The sequence below is a fragment of the Podarcis bocagei genome, assembly GCF_964188305.1.
Source record: "Podarcis bocagei genome assembly, chromosome: 6".
Classification (NCBI taxonomy): domain Eukaryota; kingdom Metazoa; phylum Chordata; class Lepidosauria; order Squamata; family Lacertidae; genus Podarcis; species Podarcis bocagei.
Genome location: NC_138130.1, coordinates 43,855,785 through 43,876,720, shown reverse-complemented (window position 1 = coordinate 43,876,720; position 20,936 = coordinate 43,855,785). Strand labels below are relative to the sequence as shown.

General features: G+C 40.0%; 1 protein-coding gene across 1 annotated transcript in view; it reads right to left on the bottom strand.

The window, feature by feature from the left end:
* POLA1 (DNA polymerase alpha 1, catalytic subunit) overlaps positions 1–20,936 on the bottom strand; it is a 180,957-nt gene that overhangs the window by 85,423 nt on the left and 74,598 nt on the right. The window lies entirely within an intron of this gene.

The window sequence follows — 20,936 nt, the reverse complement described above, 5'->3', positions numbered from 1 at the left end:
AATTAAGCACAAACTATTTAGCATTTCAGAAAGCTGCTTCTCGTCTTGGCAGTGTTAGGTAAGTGTGCATGCTAAAATGAACTTACAAGTTAAATACCAAAACATCTGATAGGAAGTCTCTACTTACACTGTAATTACCATTTTGGGTGCAATATCTGCAGCATTCCAACATTTCTCTATTAATACTATATGCAAGTGAATGTAAAATAGTAACACAGCCCACATGCAATTCATGTTTAATAAATTATTATTATCAATCATCATCACCATCATCTTAATATTGGTGTGCACCATGATTTGGCAAGTCCCTAAACATACCAAGAACCACATTTAGATATGTATTTTCTTACTCTATCACAGTGTTTTACAACAACTAATGTGATCCAGGAAGAGACAATTAGGGCTAAACATCTCTGCTTACATAGGAAGAACATTTGAGAGCCTTGGGTTATTGATCAGCTGATCTATTTCACACAGCAATTGTGAAAATAAGGATATTTGTTTATTTACTAATTTTACGTCTCACCCTTCCTCCCAAGGGAGCCCAGGGAGGCTTCTAGATACATGTACCAAGATATATTGATATTTATGAATTGCGATATACTGACGTTTATACAGCACACCATTTCACAGGGACAATGCAAGGTGGCTCTTCAGCCTATAACTTGGTGGAACCTTTTGCCCACATGCAATGCATACCATTCACCCTTGAACATCACTCAAGCCCACGGTACAGAAAAGACAAATAATTTCTCATCTCAGGTGTGCTCAACTTGGAGCCAGGGATCAGCTGAACCTTCAGGTGCTCTCTGGCCCAACAGTCAAGCAGTGAGACTGGCTTGAGCAGAGAAGGACTGTGCACTGCCTCCCTCCAACCTTGCTCCAGTGGACCTGCACACTGAACTTTGTTGCTGGATATATTCCCTAATGACATCAGTCATAATGCTAACCAAGGGCTAGGGGGGAGAAACTCAGCCAGATGGGTGGGGTATAAATATTATATTATTATTATTATTATTATCTACCCTACAACAAAAGTTTCTGGAGTGGGCTGCAACAATATAAAAATACAATATTAAAAAGAGTTAAAACAAGTTATAATCAGAAGAAGAAGCACAGTTCTAAAACCATATTCCAGGTGTCAAAGGTAAGGATAAAGAGGTAGATCATATGAAGAAAACTATACAGTGAAAGTGCCAGACATACCTCTGTGAAGAGGGAATTCTACAGCTTAAGAGAATGTCTTCTCCTAGGCTGCCATCTCCCAGCCACCCAAGGCCAGCGTAACTTACATTGACCTTAACACTTGAGAGGGTCTGTAGGGAAGGAGGTTGTAGTTTAGATTGCGGGGTGGGGAGGCTCAGTGGGTTAGGGCTTTAAACACTACTGTAAGCACCTGGAATCGGGCCAAAATGCAAATTGGCACCCAGTGCAGCTATTTTAAAACAGGGGTTATAAGAGTTCTAAATGGAACCCCAGCCAGTAACCTGGCTGCTGTGTTTTGGACCAGTTGAAGCTTCTGAGTTGTCTTCAAGGGCAGTCCTACACAGAGTACCTGTCCGTAATCCAACCTAAAAAGTTATAGCCACTGAAGCTACCTGAGCCTTCACTAACAATGTTGGGTCCATGAGTACCTGAGAGGAAGATCCATGAGTAACCTCTTAAAAACCAGTCCACCTTCTCAGCTCTAGGACCTGAGAACTTTGAACAAATAATACCTCTGTCTTTCATTCGAACCCCATTAACCTAGAAGGACTCCAAATTTCTTTTCCTGAGGCAGGAAGCCTTCAGAGCAAGAGAGTCTGCCCTCTCCTATTACAAGGACTAGTTCAGTGTAACAGGAAGCACAGCCAGCTGGTCCATGAAGCCAGGCTTCAGGGTGTCACCCTCAGAAGAGGAAAGACAAGTGAAAGGTTGGTTCAGGGCTACACCTCATGCAGCCTCACCGCCAGCACTCACCCTGCACCACCATGCCTCTCCAACTCACAGGGACAGAAAGTGGGCACCGCCGCTCGGAGTTCTGCCTGTAGTGACAAAATGTCCCAGGCCCCCCAATACAAAATGTAACTTTTTAAAACTTTTGTTTCATTTTCTAATACTTCATTTTATGTTAAAAGGGGGGGGGGCTCTAAACAGTGTTCTCTAATATCGTAATAAAGCTGGCATTCAAGAATATAGAGGGAGCTCCTCTGTCTCCAGGATATTCATTTCCTCTATTTGTAGAATGGAGACATACCTCACTGAGGACCACTTTACCCTTAACAATGTAGCCTAAAAACACCAGTATTCACTTCAGTCAATATAGAAGCTATGCATATCAAGACATGAGGGAAAGAGCTGGAAAACTGACAGTCCATGTCTGTTTATGTGCATCTGCAGATGCGCACCTCTGTTTTGTGAATTTACCATGGCAAACAGTTGTGGTAAAACCAATACATCCAAGCTGCCATGTAAAGGGTGAAGAAATTCTCATACTTTCCTCCACATTAACTATTTTCAGCAGCAGGAACAGTTGCAGCTTCCCTTCTAAAACCAAAGCTGTATGAATCCCATATCTATTATTTAGGAAGTTAAATAGATCCATCAAAAAAGAAGAAGAAGAAAGCAGCTGTGCTTTGTGCACAGCTGGGGAGGGGGACTTCCCAGGTACACAGAAGTATATTAGTTAGTAAATTGAAAGAAAAAGAATAAAAACAACAACAGAAGGGCTCCGTGAAAGACCTATGCTCAGTGACCTCCAGGGCTTAAAGAATGTTGAGGGCAGCTGAGCCATGGGATGTTGAGGGTGTCAGATGACAAAAAGGAAGCTGGAGGGAGGGAGGAACTGGCTTCTTTGAATATCTGAAAGCTTGTACTATCCTTGGGAGAGGGGATTAAGATGCGGGGTGGGGTGGACACATCCCATTGGACCTCTTAAAAAACTCTCCCCCCACTATATAGGTGGTTGGGGGGGGGAGGAACAATACACCTTTTCCCTTTCTCCCTCTCCAGATGTCCCCTCACCAACCCTAAACAAAGCTATAAGGTTCCTGATTCCAGGCCAACTGGAAGAGTTTGGAATAAGTGATCAAGATACTCTATAAAATGTTGAAGTGTGTCCCCCCACATAATAGTTTAATGCCTTTTCCCACGGCCACTTCCCCATGCATAATTTGCCAGTGTTGAATAAGATTACTAAATCTAAATTAAAACTACTATTAAATTCAAAATATTTTAAACTATACAGATGTTATTTATTTATATATAACATATACCCATATATGTTTATAAATATATAACATATTTATATATAACATTTTATACACACACACACACCCACACACACACCCATCTTTCCACCAAGAAGCTCAAGGTGACATACAGAGTTTTCCTCTATTTTATCCTCACAACAACCCTGTGAGGTAGGTTAGAGTGATGGTTTCTGAGCTAAACTGTTTCACTACATGTACTCTTTAGTTTGCTTCAGCAAATACTTTTCCTGTGTCCAGTCCATATAACTTTTCTCACAGTGCCAAATATCCCCGCCATGAACCAATATTCATAAACCAATGTAAAATCTGAACACTATATTCTGTTTGTTTTTAACTTTCTATTGAAGCACACATACACTTTTAAAACTGCATTTGGGGAATATGGCTAGGTGCAGTGTCCTGTAAAAATAGCAACAATACTTCATAGAGTACAACTGACTCTCTGGCCATTATAGTATTGAAATTATATCCAACTAAGCTCTAGTCAGAGTAGACCCATGCAGATTAATTTCAATTGTCTATTGTGAGTATGACTTACAATGGATACAAGTCTTACTATGGAATCCTCACCAATTGGACTAATAATTCCTCTGAAGACTTGTGTTTTCCTGCTCGTTTTGTATCTTATAGAGAGGATACAATATTTTTACAACAATGGGTGTTTGGCAGACGTATTTTCATTACAAGGTCCGATTAGTCCAGTATGCCCAATCTGATCTGCCAGACCTACGTTCCAGGGCATACAGTTGGTCAAGTGGGATGGTCCATCCATTTGCATTTCCTGTTCACCCCGAGGACATTTAAGTGTCAAGGGCATGGGTCATTTTTGAGAACTCACTGTTTTTCTGGAACAAACAGTCTAATACAGGCTATGCTTATCCATGTCACCCACTATGTGAATGATCCTTCATAGAAGCAGTAGGTGTGACTTTCCAAACTGCTATTTGCTGTACAACACACTTAAAATCATGTTTGTGGGAGATGATCAGGTCTGCGGTCCCTCTTCTGCAAAGACAATGCCAAGGCCTTATGGAAATATAGCCTGGCAATCACTAGTATCTAAGAGCACCCAGAGATAAAGTTGCAGGTTTGAAGATTTAAGGAGGCTCTGCGGGAACTCTTTGGATGTCATTACTTTCACTGAGAATAAGTTGCTGTGTTGTTTTCTCTCCTTATAGAGATTTGCAATAGGGTGGGACCCTGAAAACCTGAATGTAGGGGTTTTCCTTCAGAGGTTTGCAACTCTGTTTTTCCAGCACTAAAACTAAATAAATAATACTATGTAAATTGGGAGTAGGGATGTTTACCATCATTGCCTTACAATCTCATGGAATTTCAGAATTTGATTGTGCGAGTCCCATTTTTAAGAAAGCAATTGGACAACTCTGTGACTCCTGAAAAAGTGTAGCTCAAGGAAAACAGACCTAGATAGTAGCTGCAAAATAAAAGGAAGACGTTCTCTCTCCCTCTTCTTAAGAATATAAGCACAAGTGGCCTTCAACACAATTGCTTTTATAGTGTGTGATCCCAGATTTTTGACTGTATCATACTTGTAAAAAGGGTCATGTGTGCGAATTGGAACAGAGGGCATTGTACCCTTCCAAGAGTTCTTTGATAGGGACGTCCCTAAACATACTTCATCACAATAATGGCCATTTTGCTTTTTTATAAAACACAATGGGGGAAAAGGGGGACAATGTAACAATGTACACCAAGACTTCTTCACTTTATCTGTCCATTGGGCTTATTTATCTAAGAAGGCAATGAAGAATGATTGCATGGTGTCCTGGCCTCATCAGAAACCATGAAAATGAAAGCAAGGACAAAATTTGGCAGTACCAATTACGTACATGCAAAGACATATGGAAAATACACAAACTACTGATATCTAGTAACACAAAACCCCATGCTTTTGTAGAGCTTGGCAGTCACACACACTCCACGTAACAGTAGGGGACTCTGATTGCAGATTTCACTGCAGGACAAGACCCTAATGGCTTGGTCTTGCATCCACTAAAATGCAACAACAAAAATCCCATTAACTTTAATGGCCTAAGCTAAGGGTATAAAATGAGTTACCTGGAATTCTCAGTCCCCTGACCAAGCACCAAGGAAATGGAACTCATAATTTCTCTAAGAAATAAATGCACCATCAGAAGTAAAAGTACTAGCTAAATATAAACTATGTTCAGAACTTCAATATCATCAAGAAGGGTGATGTTTTAATATACCAATTAAACATTTTGTAATTCAGACCAGCCTCTGCTCTAAGTTTAAAGCTGTTCTTTTAAATATAGAGCATTTCCAACTCTTTGTGTTTACTTCAAAAATATGCCAAGCAAAAAAAATTATAAGCAGCAAAATCTTAATATACTGTTTGGTAAAGTTCAAGTCAGCCTTTGAAAAACACATTTATCTATCCAGTAAAGCTTGTGTTAATGCGATGTAAGAGTTTGGCAAATTCAACTCTAATGGAGCATAAAAGTGCTTTTGCTTGAAAGTGAGATCATTTTTAAAAATTCAAAGCATGATCACTTTTTCTTTTTTGCAGGAACAATCTGATACAAGCAGCAAAGCTTAAATAAACTAGAAACATTTCAAATGATCCATAAAGGATTAATAAGCACCACAGGAAGTCCTATAGGCTCAGCGTATACATTTTCCCATCTTTTTCTCCTGTGATGCACATGACATGAAATTCTAAGCAGAACTCAAGTTTCAAAGTCACTGAATGTTAAGGCCCACAAGCTTTAACAGTGCAGTGAAGCAGGGTCATCACCCTGCACTGCTTAATCTAAACAATAAGGTCACGATATTGTTAGCACACTAATGTTCCAAAATCATGACACCTAGAAAAAACTCATTTCTAGTGACAAATTTGGGGGGAGGGGGGGAGGATAGCAACAAACCAAAACAAAAAGGATAGCTGTAACAGTAACAGTGTAGCAAGCTACAACCCACTAATAAAAAGCAAAGCAAAATGACAGTTGTTATTTTGGCAGAGATAATCTATGCTGAAACACAAAACACATGCACACAATTTCTTTCAATACAATTTTCTTGTCTTCCCACTGACTTCTGTGATTACCACAGAAAGCAAGGTTCTAAACATATTTCAGGAGAATCTTCAATCAATACAAAAAAAAAAAACCCCAGAGAGGTATGGGAAAATGCATTATAGTATTAGTAACTGCTTACAAAATATATTGGACTTACCAATATGCATACAACTGACAAGACGAGATACAACCTATTTCACCAAATGGCAAAAGTAGGTATTAAGTAGGTACAGGTAAGGTACAGGTAAGGTCAAATTGTATAATCTACCTGAAATTGTTGGAGGAGGAAGAAGAAGAAGAAGAAGAAGAGGAGGAGGAGGAGGAGGAGGAGGAGGAGGAGGAGGAGTTTGGACTTGATATCTCACCTTTCACTCCCCTTAAGGAGTCTCAAAGAGGCTAACTATCTCCTTTTCCCTTTCTCCCCCACAACAAACACTCTGTGAGGGAGTGAGGCTGAGAGACTTCAAAGATGTGGAACTAGCCCAAGGTCACCCAGCAGCTGCATGTGGAGGAGCAGGGAATCGCACCTGGTTCGCCAGATTACGAGTCTACCACTCTTAACCACTATACCACACTGGCTATCCTGTAAGACATCGAAGTTTTAAAGTTCACTATCATAAAGATGTGTTTAGTTACAGGTAAGTAGCCGTGTTGGTCTGCCATAGTCGAAACAAAATAAAAAAATTCATTCCAGTAGCACCTTAGGGTCTGGTGACTTCTGTTTCAGTGTATCTGAAGAAGTGTGCATGCACACGAAAGCTCACACCAATAACAAACTTAGTTAGTCTCTAAGGCGCTACTGGAAGAATTTTTTTTATAAAGATGTTTGTGACACACAACTCTAGCTGTCCTTTCTATCTCAAGCCAAAGATGTCATGGAAGTACTGAACCAATGCTTGAAATCAATAATGAGCTGGATGTTGGCAAGTCAACTGAACTGGGGAAACATCAGCAATGGGAGTTACACTACCCTTGAAAAATCAGGTTTGGCAAACTCTCAAGTTTTGGTTGTAGCTGGGAATGCTTTTGCTGAGTTTTGGATGGTGATCAGTGACAGCCACCTATTGAAAAAACAAACTTGGCTGTGGTATACACGCCTCAGTTGCATGAAAGCAGCTCTCCTGTATTGCACTCTTTGTGATGGACTCTCCTTCCTTGCAGGCTTTTAAGCAGAGGTCTGTCATGTATGATTTGGTTGATATTCCTGCATTTCAGGGGGTTGGACTAGATGCTTTAGCAAGCATGTTACTCCTTGTATGTCATTTCAACTGCCTGCTGGTCTCTTTGAGTGCCATTTAAGGTGCTGGTGATTATCTATAAAGTCCTAAACAGTTTAAAGCCAGGTTGCTGTAAGGACCAGCTCAATGGATATGTTCTTGTCCAGGCTTCCTCAACCTCAGCCCTCCAGATGTTTTGAGACTACAGTTCCCATCATCCCTGACCACTGGTCCTGCTAGCTAGGGATCATAGGAGTTGTAGGCCAAAAACATCCGGAGGGCCGAGGTTGAGGAAGCCTGTTCTTGTCCATCCTGTGTGACTAAGTCAGAGAGGTCCTCTTTAGTGCCACCAGCTTAAGTTTCCGCAGTTGATCACCCCAAATCTTTTTGAGATAGTACAAGGTTCAGAGAGCAACAGAAAATATTCAGAAACAGCAATCTTGGATAAACAGCTTGACAATTACCAAAGTATTTGAATTGTGTCCTGAACATTAAATAACTAAATAAAATGCATTTTATAAATTTCTCAGGCAATATATTTATTTCACTCACAACATGTGTTGTCTACTCATTTTAGTAAACTCATGTTAGAAAAAATTGGCCAAGACAGAAATCAGAAGGCGATGGAAATCAACTTTTGGAATATTCCTTTTCCTTGGAAATCTCCATGCTATATACATATAGAAGTTAAAGAGTTATCAAATATTGTTTAATTGTTTTTCCCCCAAAGAGAAACATTATCTAAAAGAATTGTTTTAAAAACAAACAAAATTCAGGGGCACCAAAATTCAAGATGCAGTAGCTAAATCTGACAAGTAATTTAAGGAATCTTCCCGGACAGAAACAAGTTTCTGAAAACATAAATAAAATATTAAATTTATTGCTGTATTTTGTGCAGTCTTGTTCAATTTCTTATTTCTGGTTTCAGACCTGCTTTGTTCTTAGAGCCAAATGACATTTAAAGAATTTCACATACAGCTCTGGAATAATTAATCCATAGTTCCTAAGCCAATACTCCCATGCTCTAAATCTGCAGGCAATCGGATAGGTTCAGATATAATACATTATGACTTTATGTGCATGGCCTTGGCTCATCCTCCCTAACTCTGCTGAGCGGAGAGCAAAGAAAATGAATGAACTGAGATAACGGGTTGTATTCAACACTGCCATTTCTCTCATACAACAGACTTCCACTTCTGCAGCAGACCTTCCCCCATCTCTCTTCTGCAGTCCCTCAAAATCTGCTCCAAGGGATTGAGGGAAGGAAAGTCACGTCGTACAAACAGAATGCCATCCGCACAGCATTGGATATCACCCAATATGCAGCGAGACTGTAAGAAATGTAAAGTTTAAACTGAATATGTTGACAGCTGTAGAGAAGAATGAAGAGACAAATACAGAAGAGCAACATTGTCAAAACAGGAAAGATCTGGAAAGTACAAGAAACAGGAAAGGAAATGAGGAGATCAAAACGAGCAGGACAAGAGAGAGGAGGCTATTCTCTCTTGGAACAGAGTTCAAGTACACTGGGGCCGCCATCACAGGAACTGAGTTAAGACCACTTGCTTCAAGTGAAATATGGGGAAACCAATTCAGATTGGCATGCCACCACAGCAGTCCCATATAGGGACATTACAGTACCCTAAGGGGTAAATTACCAAATTATGAATGAAAGTTGCCAGGTCTCCCAAGCAGTGGTGTAGATGATAAAAGGCACAGAACTACTGAATATCGTATCCAACTAAATTTTACTCATAGTAAAATAATTAAAATTAATGAACCCACAATATAGTCATAGAATCAGAATACAGCGGTACCTTGGGTTACATACGCTTCAGGTTATAGACTCCACTAACCCAGAAACATTACCTTGGGTTAAGAAATTTGCTTCAGGATGAGAACAGAAACAGCGCAGTGGCAGCAGGAGGCACCATTAGCTAAAGTGGTGCTTCAGGTTAAGAACAGTTTCAGGTTAAGACCAGACCACCAGAATGAATTAAGTTCTCAACCCAAGGTACCACTGTAGACTCATGGAACTGTAGAGGTGGAAGAGACCCCGAGGGTCATCTAGTTCAACCTCCTGCAATGCAGGAATCTTAATCCTGAGATTAAGAGTCTCAGGCTCTACCAACTGAGCTATCCCAAGGATAGCCATTTCCATTTATTTCAATGGGTTTATCCTGAATATGTCTGATTGGTTAAAACCCTGTAATTTGGACCTTACAGGAAGTGTGACCACCATTTAGAACAGGCACATTCGCAGTCAACCGATAAACTAAATCTGGACCAATTTTGGTTTATTCACCTTCATCCAGTCAACCTCTGACAGCAGAGATGAATTTAGAGACTTGCCTGTCTCAGTTGGATTTCATTAAAAAGAAAAACAGAGCTGGGCGTCATTAGCCTGACAACATGTTCTATGAGACTTGCTAAGCTGAAAAGTAGTGATTGGCCCAAGATCATTCAGTGAACTTCATGGGTTAGCATGGATATGAACCCCAGTTCTCTATGATCCAAATACAGTATTTCAAAGGCACAGGACAATGCTAGAACCATAAGCACAGCCATCACAGAACTGCAAAATTTTAGAGTTTCTGTGAACCTGTACTCTACTTGCATTCCTGCACAACTGCTGGTGGATATGCTAACGAATAAAGCTGGTAAAATGCTGCAACAGCATGGAGCAGAGAGAGATAAAAGAAAGGAGCATCCCTAAATAGGGAGCAGGGGTGAGAAACTCACTCCTTGTACACATATTTGAAAAGCTGAATTGAATTTAAAAATAGAAATTAGCACCTTTTGATAGTGAAGTAGTTTGATATTTAATTGGCAGTGTGTATTAACAGGTTTTACACATAAAAAAGCAAGGGGGAAAATAAACTGACATTTTATGGTAGAGCAGTTAGCGCACCATGTTGTTAAGGGGTTTTATTTTACACTGATTTGATCAACGGAAACAAGCCTCAAGCACTCAACCAGAATAAGCACAGATCCTTTTAAGTTCAACTAAGTATAATAAGAAATGAACTTTTGTTTTTATTTAACAGTGCATTCTTGGTCTTCCAAATGACATCATCCAAGTGAAATGGCTCCTCTCTTACCCAGACAGCAATTCACCCCTCTGCATACTGGCAGAAGATGTGAAAAATCATAACCAAAACAGGGAAACTGAACAAACAAAAGCAGCAACATTCAAGAGTCATAGACAAGTTTCAGGTGTCCCTACCTATCCCCAGAAGTTCATTTCTATGCCCACTAACTTTAGAAGAGCAGGTCAGAGCGTTCTCCATTCATTAGAAAGAACAGGGAGTCACAGAAATTCCATTCTGTGCCCGGAGTAGTGATGGGTCCATCTGTCTAGGGCAGGCATGGCCAAACCTGGCCCTCCAGATGTTTTGGGACTACAATTCCCATCATCCCTGTCCACAGGTCCTGTTAGCTAGGGATGATGGGAGTTGTGGTCCCAAAACATCTGGAGGGCCAAGTTTGGCCAAGCCTGGTCTAGGGTATGGATGAACAGTTCCCCTCCTATGGAGATTATTATGATTACTGGCCCAGGTTAGGTTTAAAAAAAATCCAATGGAAGATACAGGACTAGTTACTGGGCTAACAACTCTGCTCTTCTAAGCAACCTTAGGTGGTCTGGCATGACAGTCTTACTAGGTTAGCAAAATACCACTCAACAGTTTGATAGCATAAAGTTCTATCCAACTGATGCTTCTCCCCGTTCTACATTAAAGCACATCCCTTGAGCTACTGGCTTGTGATAGTGAGCCTTCCAAATGAAGACAGTGGCATACATAGTTACTAAACAACAAAGAGGGGGTGTTCTCAGGGTCTCCAGGTTATCAACCTATCTGGAAACAGCCACCAACAGAAAAAGCACTTGGCTTTACTGTATAAGAAAGAAGAAACTTCTATGGAGATTGTGCACGGAAGCAACACCATGTCAAGAAGCTCAGCAAGCATCGTAGGAAGAATGGGACTGTACTTTCTCCCTTTGGAGACAAAGAAAGATGTTTGTGCTGAAGAGTTTATCTGAGAAGATAGCTTGGCTTGTCACCATCTTGGGCTGAATTTTTTCAAGTCCTTTGGTAGGAGAAAGTGACCCCCTTCTCCACCCAAAAAAGAGGGTTTGGGCTACTTGTGCCTTTTCTGCCATCTTTGCTTCCACCAAAATCTCATCCAGTTGACTCCCAAACAACTGGTTCCAGAAGACTTGTAAGAAAGATGAACTTCTGAGCCTGGATCAATGTTCCAGGCTTTTAGCCACATGTCCTTTATTTTGTCCACCGTTGCAACCACAGACCTGGACCCAAACTAGATGAAATCTGTAGAATAGTTGGCTAGAAAAGATATGTACAATTAGATCTTCCACAACCCATCTTTTACTGACTCAAGATCATTGACTTACAGAACTATCACCCTAGAAAACCCACCACTCCAGGAAACAAGTGATGCTGGTGAGGTTCCCAATGGAAATTCCCCCTTTATTGAAGTCAACTGGAATTGGGAGCAAGTTTCTTTTTTCAGTTACTAATGTGGGACTCCCTTTAAGCATAAGTCCCCTTCTACTCCCACTGGAACCTCCTCCTGCTGTATGATGCCATTCTCCTATGGATTCTGTCTGCTACTGGAGACAATCCCAAAGGACATAGTGCCTTATGATCTAGAGAGAAAGAATGTACTATAGCGTCTTGTTAGTTTGGAAGATGCAATAAAATATTAAGGCACAGTACAAAACGGGGAGGGAGAAAAATACATTTTACTTTTACTATTGGTAGTTACTTATTACCAATAAGGCAAAAACTATTAGATCTTTAAAAAACAAATATGAATGTTTTCCCAAAGGCATTATTAACAATTAATAATCATTACACTGGTGCCTTGTTTACCTGACCTTCTGTAAATTCAGCTGCCTTGTAATTAGACCCATATTTTGCACATTTATATATTTGTATGCACAGATTTGACTCATTCATTCATCCATTAAAATTTGCTTGACAGACCTAGATGGATAATCAGGGTACAATTTGTATTTACTGGATTATAGAAAATTGCCCAAACTGTTAAGTTCAAGGAAAACGCATTCTTGTCTCTCTCTTGTGACTGATGTAAAAGCAATTACATATCAGAGGATGGCCCCAAGACACTCTGAAGGAGCAGCAAAGCTTTTACAATCTGGTGTCTTTAACAGTATTTTGTTCTTTAAAATGGTGACTGGTTTTAAAGACTATCTAAAAAGAAGAAACAAAAAGCCACCTAGCACATCTTGTCTAAGCAACGCATTACTCTGTAATTCAAATGGTAAAGTAATTTCCCAGAAAAGTTTAAATGTTGTATTTACTACTAACTTTGTCAAAAATGAAAAGATTAATTCTTTTATGTGTCAGCTTCTCTTCTACAAGACCTTAGGGTCTGCTGAAATGTGACATGTGGGGAGGATTTTTTTCTTTGAGAAAAGTAGATCTTTGCTTGAAGTAGTAAGAATCAACTAGTACCAATGATAGCACAATCAATGTTATTTCTCAAATAATATTGTCATTGGCAAATCATGACTAATCTATAGGAGGGCCAAATTTAAATAGGTATTGAGTGCCAAATGTCCCACTGAGAAGACACACAATGGTTTTGATGGTTGCAAGGCTCACTAGATGATGATGATGATGATGATGATGATGATAATAATAATAATAATAATAATAATAATAATAATAATAATAATAATAATAATAAATTTATACCCCGTCCATCTGGCTGGGTTTCCCCAGCCACTCTGGGCGGCTTCCAAAAGAATATTAAAATACTATGATACATCAAACATTAAAAGCTTCCCTAAACGGGGCTGCCTTCAGATGTCTTCTAAAAGTCTGGTAGTTGTTGTTCTCTTTGACATCTGGTGGGAGGGCGTTCCACAGGGAGGGCGCCACTACCGAGAAGGACAAGTGGTCTTCTCCAATGCACTACCTTCCTATGTCTAGACAGCAAAAACAGCAACAGCCTTGGTTACAACCCTTCCCTTCCACATCAACTGTTTACCCACTTTGAAGGAGTACTGTAGGTTATATTAAGTACCCCAAAGGGACATCCAAGGTCCCCAAGACTTGTGTGTTGACAGCCTGCTCTAAGATTATATATGGGTCAAGTTATTAAATGGAATGTATCTTCAGTCACAAAAAGATTACTAGCAATTCTAAAAAGTGTTCTGGACAGAAAAGAAATGTGTTAAGATTCAACTTATTAGCAGATAAACATATTGCAATGAAAATTTTTTTTAATCTTTGCAAGAACTTGATCAGGGTATGAGGACTGTAGAGAGGATGAAAGAGTTGAAAACAACAATGCCCCAAATTACTAGTATAGTTACATGCTTTATTAAAGCAACTTGATGCTCATTTTATTGAATTATGAAACCTCAGCTACTTGGCATGGGTAAGGGTAGAAATCTAAGCAAGCAAGCATAAGGAAATAATAGCAAAATGTAGCCCTGATAGAGGCTTTGGCCAGCCTTGGCACTTCAGTGATAAAAGATCTGGGAGTTAATTATATTGATGTCTTCCCAAAATTTATAGCCAGGCTGTTTACTCAGAGGGATAACAGTTTCTATTTTAAGGAAAAGGCCTAACTCATGGAAGCCTTTCTGGAATTCATGCTATGGCTCAATATCAGTTATGGGAACATTATCCAAGAAAAGGGGACTCCTCTAGATCATCAAATGACACACAGGTCAAGATTAAGTATTTGACAAGGTGCAAGAGCAATTTATAACAGACTGACTTCATAAAACATTGTTTAAATGTTATGAAACCAGGAAAAAGATTTACAATGCAATCCTAACCAAGACTACTCAGAAGCAAGTCTTAATTAGTTCAATGGGATTTATTCCCAGGTAAGTGGGGACAGGATTGCAGCCTTGATCATGAGTTTATGTAGTACAGTGGTATCTCAGGTTACAAGCACTTCAGGTTACAGACTCCGCTAACCCAGAAATAGTGCTTCAGGTTAAGAACTTTGCTTCAGGATGAGAACAGAAATCGTGCTCTAGTGGCACGGCAGTAGCGGGAGGCCCCATTAGCTAAAGTGGTGATTCAGGTTAAGAACAGTTTCAGGTTAAGAACAGACCTCCGGAAGAAATTAAGTTCTTAAGCCGAAGTACCACTGTAAATAAATAATGTGATTTAGTGTGTTTTCCCCCCAGAAAATAGGGAACTAAGAACTTATTTCCAGTCAGCTCTACCCTGCTACACAAATAGTAACTGTAAAGGGAGTAGGTCAGAAAGCATTGCCACACATATCTATGGAATATTGTGTTCAAATTGTTTCATATATATTACCTTAGTAATCCTTACAAAAAAATAGTATTAAATACTCATGTACTGCAGAAGACAGGATTGCCTAAGGTCACCTATTAAGTTGGTGGTGTTTGGATGAGATTTGGCTCAAAGATAATAGAATTTTAATACACTGCAATGCAGGAATCTCAGCTGAAGCATCCATGACAGATGGCTGTTAGGCACTACACTGCACCAGTTCCCAACGATACACCATGAAGTCTAGAAGCCGAGAGTTAACAGTGCACAATACACCTGGATTGGTGGGCACCAATGGTCATATCAAGGCTTTGTGAGATCTTATTTAAGAGAAAAAACTGGAACGTGGAAGGAGGCTGCCTTTAAGTATAATGCATTCAAAATATGGAAAATAGCAAGGTGTATCAGTGTCTAGTTTTTGGAAATATGAAGGCATTGGTCATCATTTCCTTTTGTGGAAAGTAGAAGTCACGTGGAATATATAACTTTATGATGAATGAATTCAATCTGTGCCAGCTGAAGGATTATTCTGAGATCAGGCTTTGAGGAAAATTCAGCGAGTGCTTTACAATCCTTTGCATGCAACTCAAGTAACCTTGCATCACAACAGGAACAACCGCACCATGGATCCTAGAGATGCATGTTATGCCAGGTACACCCCTATTTAACAATGTACATCATGAGCTAAACTAAACATATAAACCCACAATACTATTTCATTCACTTCCACATTCAGCTTCAAGATATAGTAGTACACTCAAAGCTCATACGGATTTCCTATATCACCTTAAGAAAAGCATCTTTATGTTCCCTTTTCCCACTTTCTTCCGTAGCTATTTTCTGACCTCCCATTTTGTTGCTGACAATCACTACTCAGTGACAGGTCACCCTACATTACAACTGATAGAAATACAAACTTTTATTTAGAAACATTGAATTATATTCAATCAACACAAAAAAACCCAACCCCATTTCAATTTAATGGGCTGTATTAAGGGCTTTCCATGTTCACTCAAACTCCCAAATACCAGAAAACCATAGCTGTTAAGGGGCATGACCTAAACAGATGCATTCTTTCAGCAATACTGATATAGGATCCTAACCTGTGGTTAGTTCCAATGTCACCACTACCTTGGAGCTGGATGCCTGACAGTGACGGAGGGGTGAACCAAAGTCCCAGACCTGTCTGTTTACTGGAACAAACACACGGGAGTCTCTATGCATCTGAAGAAATCATGCTGAAGCTTATATGTGAGGTTACAAGTACCTGACCGGCAACCCACACAAAACTATAGACTTCAAAAGGACCTGAGATCATCCATTCAGCTTCATGACTGAGAGGGGATCTGAACCCTGGTATCCCAGGTCTAGTTGAACACTCTATGTCACACTGGTTCCCTTTATCAATTCCATCTTGTGTATGTTTTGGAAAGGCATTTGTCCGTCTCTTCTGTATGGATTCAAACACATCTCGATATATTATCACCAAAGTCAACACAAAGGTTCTTGAGATGGGGTTAATACATTATCTGGTAAAAACAGCATAGCTGTGTGATAATGCACACAAACACTACAAAACAAGATGGGTATTTGTAGTCAATCTCAAGAGCAAGTACTTTATGCTACAGATTGAATACTTTTTGTTAACAAAAATGATGTTTTTCTTAAAGGATTAATCTCTCAAGGAGCGGTAAGGAGATTTGAGAAGTTATACATTAGCCTTTGTACTTTTCCAACTGTTATGGACTGAACTTGGTGGCTATATTTAATTTTTAAAAAGAAATTAATGCCTATATAACATATACATTTTTAAATGGGGACCGTATGCCACTCTGTCATGAGAATCAGTTATAGAAGCTATAAAGTGTACATGCCGGATACAGATCACCCACTTATAGCCACGCACTTCAGAACAAACTCCTCTAAAACCATACATATTTCATTGAAAGCTCAGGGTAACACTTCAAAAATGAACCAGCTAAACAAACTTCCAGTAGCACTTGACAGAGCTACACCTATTCTTCCCATTTCCAAAGCAGTACAGAATTAATTACCAGTTCTATGGATCTATTGTAAGTATAATAGACTAAAGAGCTATCACAGACACATTTATTGTAAAAGCACAATCCCAAGAGTGTCTAGTAGAGGGCCAAAACGATTAACACAAATGCTTTGTCAGATCAAAGATAAAACCTGCACCACCCAATTGAGGGATGAATTAGAACAGTGGGTTATCTTTCAAATTAACCAGGGCAGTTAGTGAGGAAAATTTCATGAAAGTGTAATTCTTAGCCTTTGTGAATCCACACAGCAGGCATTCTGCCAGCTGACAAGATGATGAAATTTTCATGCTTAAAAAAGCCTTCTTCATTCCCCAATTTAGATTAGCTAGTATTTCTTTCTTTTTTCTATTTGTTCTTCTGCAGAAATTGTTTAAAACCTAGATCAATCTTCCAAAAGAATAATGCAACCAAAAGAAAGAATAAAATCTTAGGATGTCGTCCTTTTTTAAAAAGCTTAATATGTGTACAGATAAAAAAATGAAAAGTTAAAATTATTTGGAATGGTGGGGGGAATATTTAAGGAATTTATTACTGGAGAAGCCAAATAGTAAAAAAAAAAGGGGGGGAGGAAAAAATAGTAAGACATGCTATTGTTTAAGGGGAATAAGTTTGCTAAAACAGCAAAAATGTTACTAGATCACAGATGATTTCCCAAGCAAATACAATCTTGCAGTTTTCAATCAACATCATGGTATGGCTCACCCTAATGCAAGGGTAGTCAACCTTTTTATACCTACCACCCACTAATGCATCTTTCTGGTTGGTAAAATTTCCTTACCGCCCACCAGTGCTCGATGGAAGGAGGATTCAGCTTGTGCCGTAGAATCCCCTACCGCCCACCTAGAATCCTGAAACGCCCACTAGTGGGCGGTAGGGACCAGGTTGACAACCCCAGCCCTAATGCTTTGGCTTTTAGTAAGTACTCCAAAATAGCAACTATGAGTGAACAATATGAACTGTATTGTCCAACTAAATCAAATCAAATAATCATACAGTCAGGGCCGTCTTAAGCATATCCGGCACTGTGGTGCAAAGTTCCCTCCGATGCCCCCCCCCCCGTTTCCCAGAGTTTTTTAGGGAGGATGGCACTGCCAGCGGGGCTGGAGGAGGCGGGCAGTGGTTGGAGGGCAGGTCCTCCGGCGGGGAAGAGGCGGAGGCTGGATGCAGCGCCTCCCGGTTCAGCTGGCCGCTTTGTGCTGCGGTGGCCATGGCAGACGGAGGCTCCGGGTGCGGTGCTGCTTCGGCAAGGCATGGCGGAGGCAGGCAAGGGTGGCAAGCTAATGCCAGGAAGTGCTGCATCCAGCCTCCGCCTCTTCCCTGGCACCCTCCAGAACTTGGCGTCCTGGCACCCTGCGCCGCTAGCCTCTATGGGTAAGACGCCCCTGCATACAGTCAAGGAGAAACTCAACATGTGGTATTGATAATATGAACACTATGAAGAAGTAAAGAACTATCACCAAGCAGTTTCAAAGAATCAAGTCACCTCAAATATAGGCACAACATTTACAAGGGTCCAATTCAGATGATGACTTCCCTCAACCTTGCTACTATATGTGGTAGAGGAGAGAGACTGTGCCCTCCCACCCCACCTAAGTACATATGCTGCTTACATGTGGGCATGACATTTGAATATGACACGCATGTAAAAACAAAAACCAAACAGAACCCTAACGTATGGATGCCTGAACATAACAAACAATATTTGTATTATCTTGGGCTAACTATATGATCTGGGCTGTTGTGCATCCATTTTATTAAAACACTACATTCACAGGTACACAAATACTTAAGTTGCGGAAAGAATGCAAAGTGGGTAAGAACGTAAGGTATCATATAAGCCTGAGCAAAATTATTAATGTATTGTGCAGCTGTGTCAATACACACTGAAACAATATCTAAAATAAATCAAGATTCTATCAAATATTTTTCAATGGAACTTTGTTCTCGCCATTAGTTTGAACCACTCCAATATCTTTTACCAAAAAAAGCAAAATTTTGTTTCCAGACAATATAGAGAGAGCTGGGATGTGGAACCTGCTGTCCTCCAGATGTGGACAGAGTAAAACTCCCATCATCCTTGATCACTGGCCATGCTACCTGGGGCTAATGAGAGTTCAACAGCATCTGGTTCCCCATTTCAGATACAGTGTTGGACCAGGACTGGGAAGATTCAGATGCAGACCGCACTATAAAGCCATGAATGGCTGGGGAAACCCAGCCAGATGGGCGGGGTATAAATAATAAATTATTATTAACCAAACTAGTTGACGTTGGGCCAGCAATCATAACAAGACAGGGTTATTGTAATAATGAAAAGGTGTTGGGTTGGGGGAGAGTGGAGAACCATGTATGTCATGTTGAGCTCCTTGGAGCAAAGAGGAAAAATGAGGTAGAAATAAGTGTCTGTGTGTACACCCACAGGGGTTATGTACTATGGCTCCTATCATCATCACCCTGAGCAATGGGGATTTTTCTGGGACCTATACACTAAGTTGCTTGCTAGTGGGGCAGAGGACCCTATCTATTGGCAAGAACAGCTGCTTATGAAACTAAACCTTGGCACATGGCTGGGAGCTCACTGGCACTGTGCTGTGCAGTGCACCCAGTTGCTCTGCAAGCAAATTTTAAAAAGCCACACTATTTTAAGTTTTAAGAAGGGTGGGAGAGACTCCAAAAATATATGAATGAAAAACTTCAGCAAGCCAAGTCCCAAACCTACTGCTGGAGCTACTGTGAAGTTGCACAATATTTACAGGAGTTGTAACTCAGGAATACACATTTTTAAAAAGTGAGTGCCGCTGATAAGAGTATTTCTGCACTCCACATTTCCATGCTTCTTCTTTTCCAGAGATAGAACATGGGGAGGCAGCTGAAATGTGAACCTGTCCCTAATGCCTAGTTCTTCTGCAGTAGTCACCCTCTCTCTCCATTTTCATACTGCTGCTCCTAAAAGATACGGAGTAGGTATAGATAGCCACTGTTTGCACCCAGGTGTTTTCCATCAGCAAAGAGTAATTGGTTGCTCCTCTTTCACCCTACCAGCATTTCAACCTTTCTTGATCCCAGTTTTCGAAAATATTTCCATGCACAACTTTCAGCACTGTGTTAGAGAGACTAAAGCAGAAGTTACCTGGAACCATAGTGAAACTGTCAACAAGGATGCTTGTAAGCTTCTATGGGAGAAGAGGAAGGTCAAAATCTTTACATAGCAGCTAGGAATAAGAGCTGAGATGGAAGAAAGGTGTGGATAATCCAACAAAGTGCAACCAATATTTAACCAAAGGTCTCAATGTGTGTTGAACCAAACTTGATTTCAGTGGAGTAATTTGCAAAAATCTTTTCAAATTATCATGTTGACATTTATACAAATGATAAGGCCATTAAAATATGTGGAGCTCTGACACCGCGTGGAAGCATCTAATACAATGGTATGTTGATTTACAACCATCATCCATTCCGGAGGTCCGTTTGTAATGGGGCCTCCCAAAATAATTTATTTAAAATGGGTTGTAATCCCAAAAAAGGTTGCAAACCGGGACATGCACTTCCAGGTTTGACGTGTTTGTAATCCAAAATGTATGCAAACCAAGACACCACTGTATACAAATTGTTGCCTCATTCTGAAAAATAATATGAACAAACATTTCTAAAATGTTAGGAAATGTCCTAATTTAAAACACTTTATCAGATTTTGGTGTTCTCACTAGATTTACATTGTTCGTTAAATACAAACCAAATTCCGCTGCTTAAAATAATATTTGGTTTGCATGATTAAACTTTAATACTAACCACGGAATGAACAAAGGCCTGTGAAATCAGTTCAGAGCCATTCATGTGAGTAGTCCTCAGAAAACCCTAAAAAAAATTCTTAATTATATGATTTTGAGTTGCTTAAATGTGAAATACTTACCTTCAAAAGAAGCGTTCCCTGATCTGAATTTACAACTCTCACAGAAATGCACATAAGAAAGCCTACACAGTGCGAACAATGAAGTTAAAGGATTCCTTTCCCCAACCCTTCTGAATTAGTACAAAC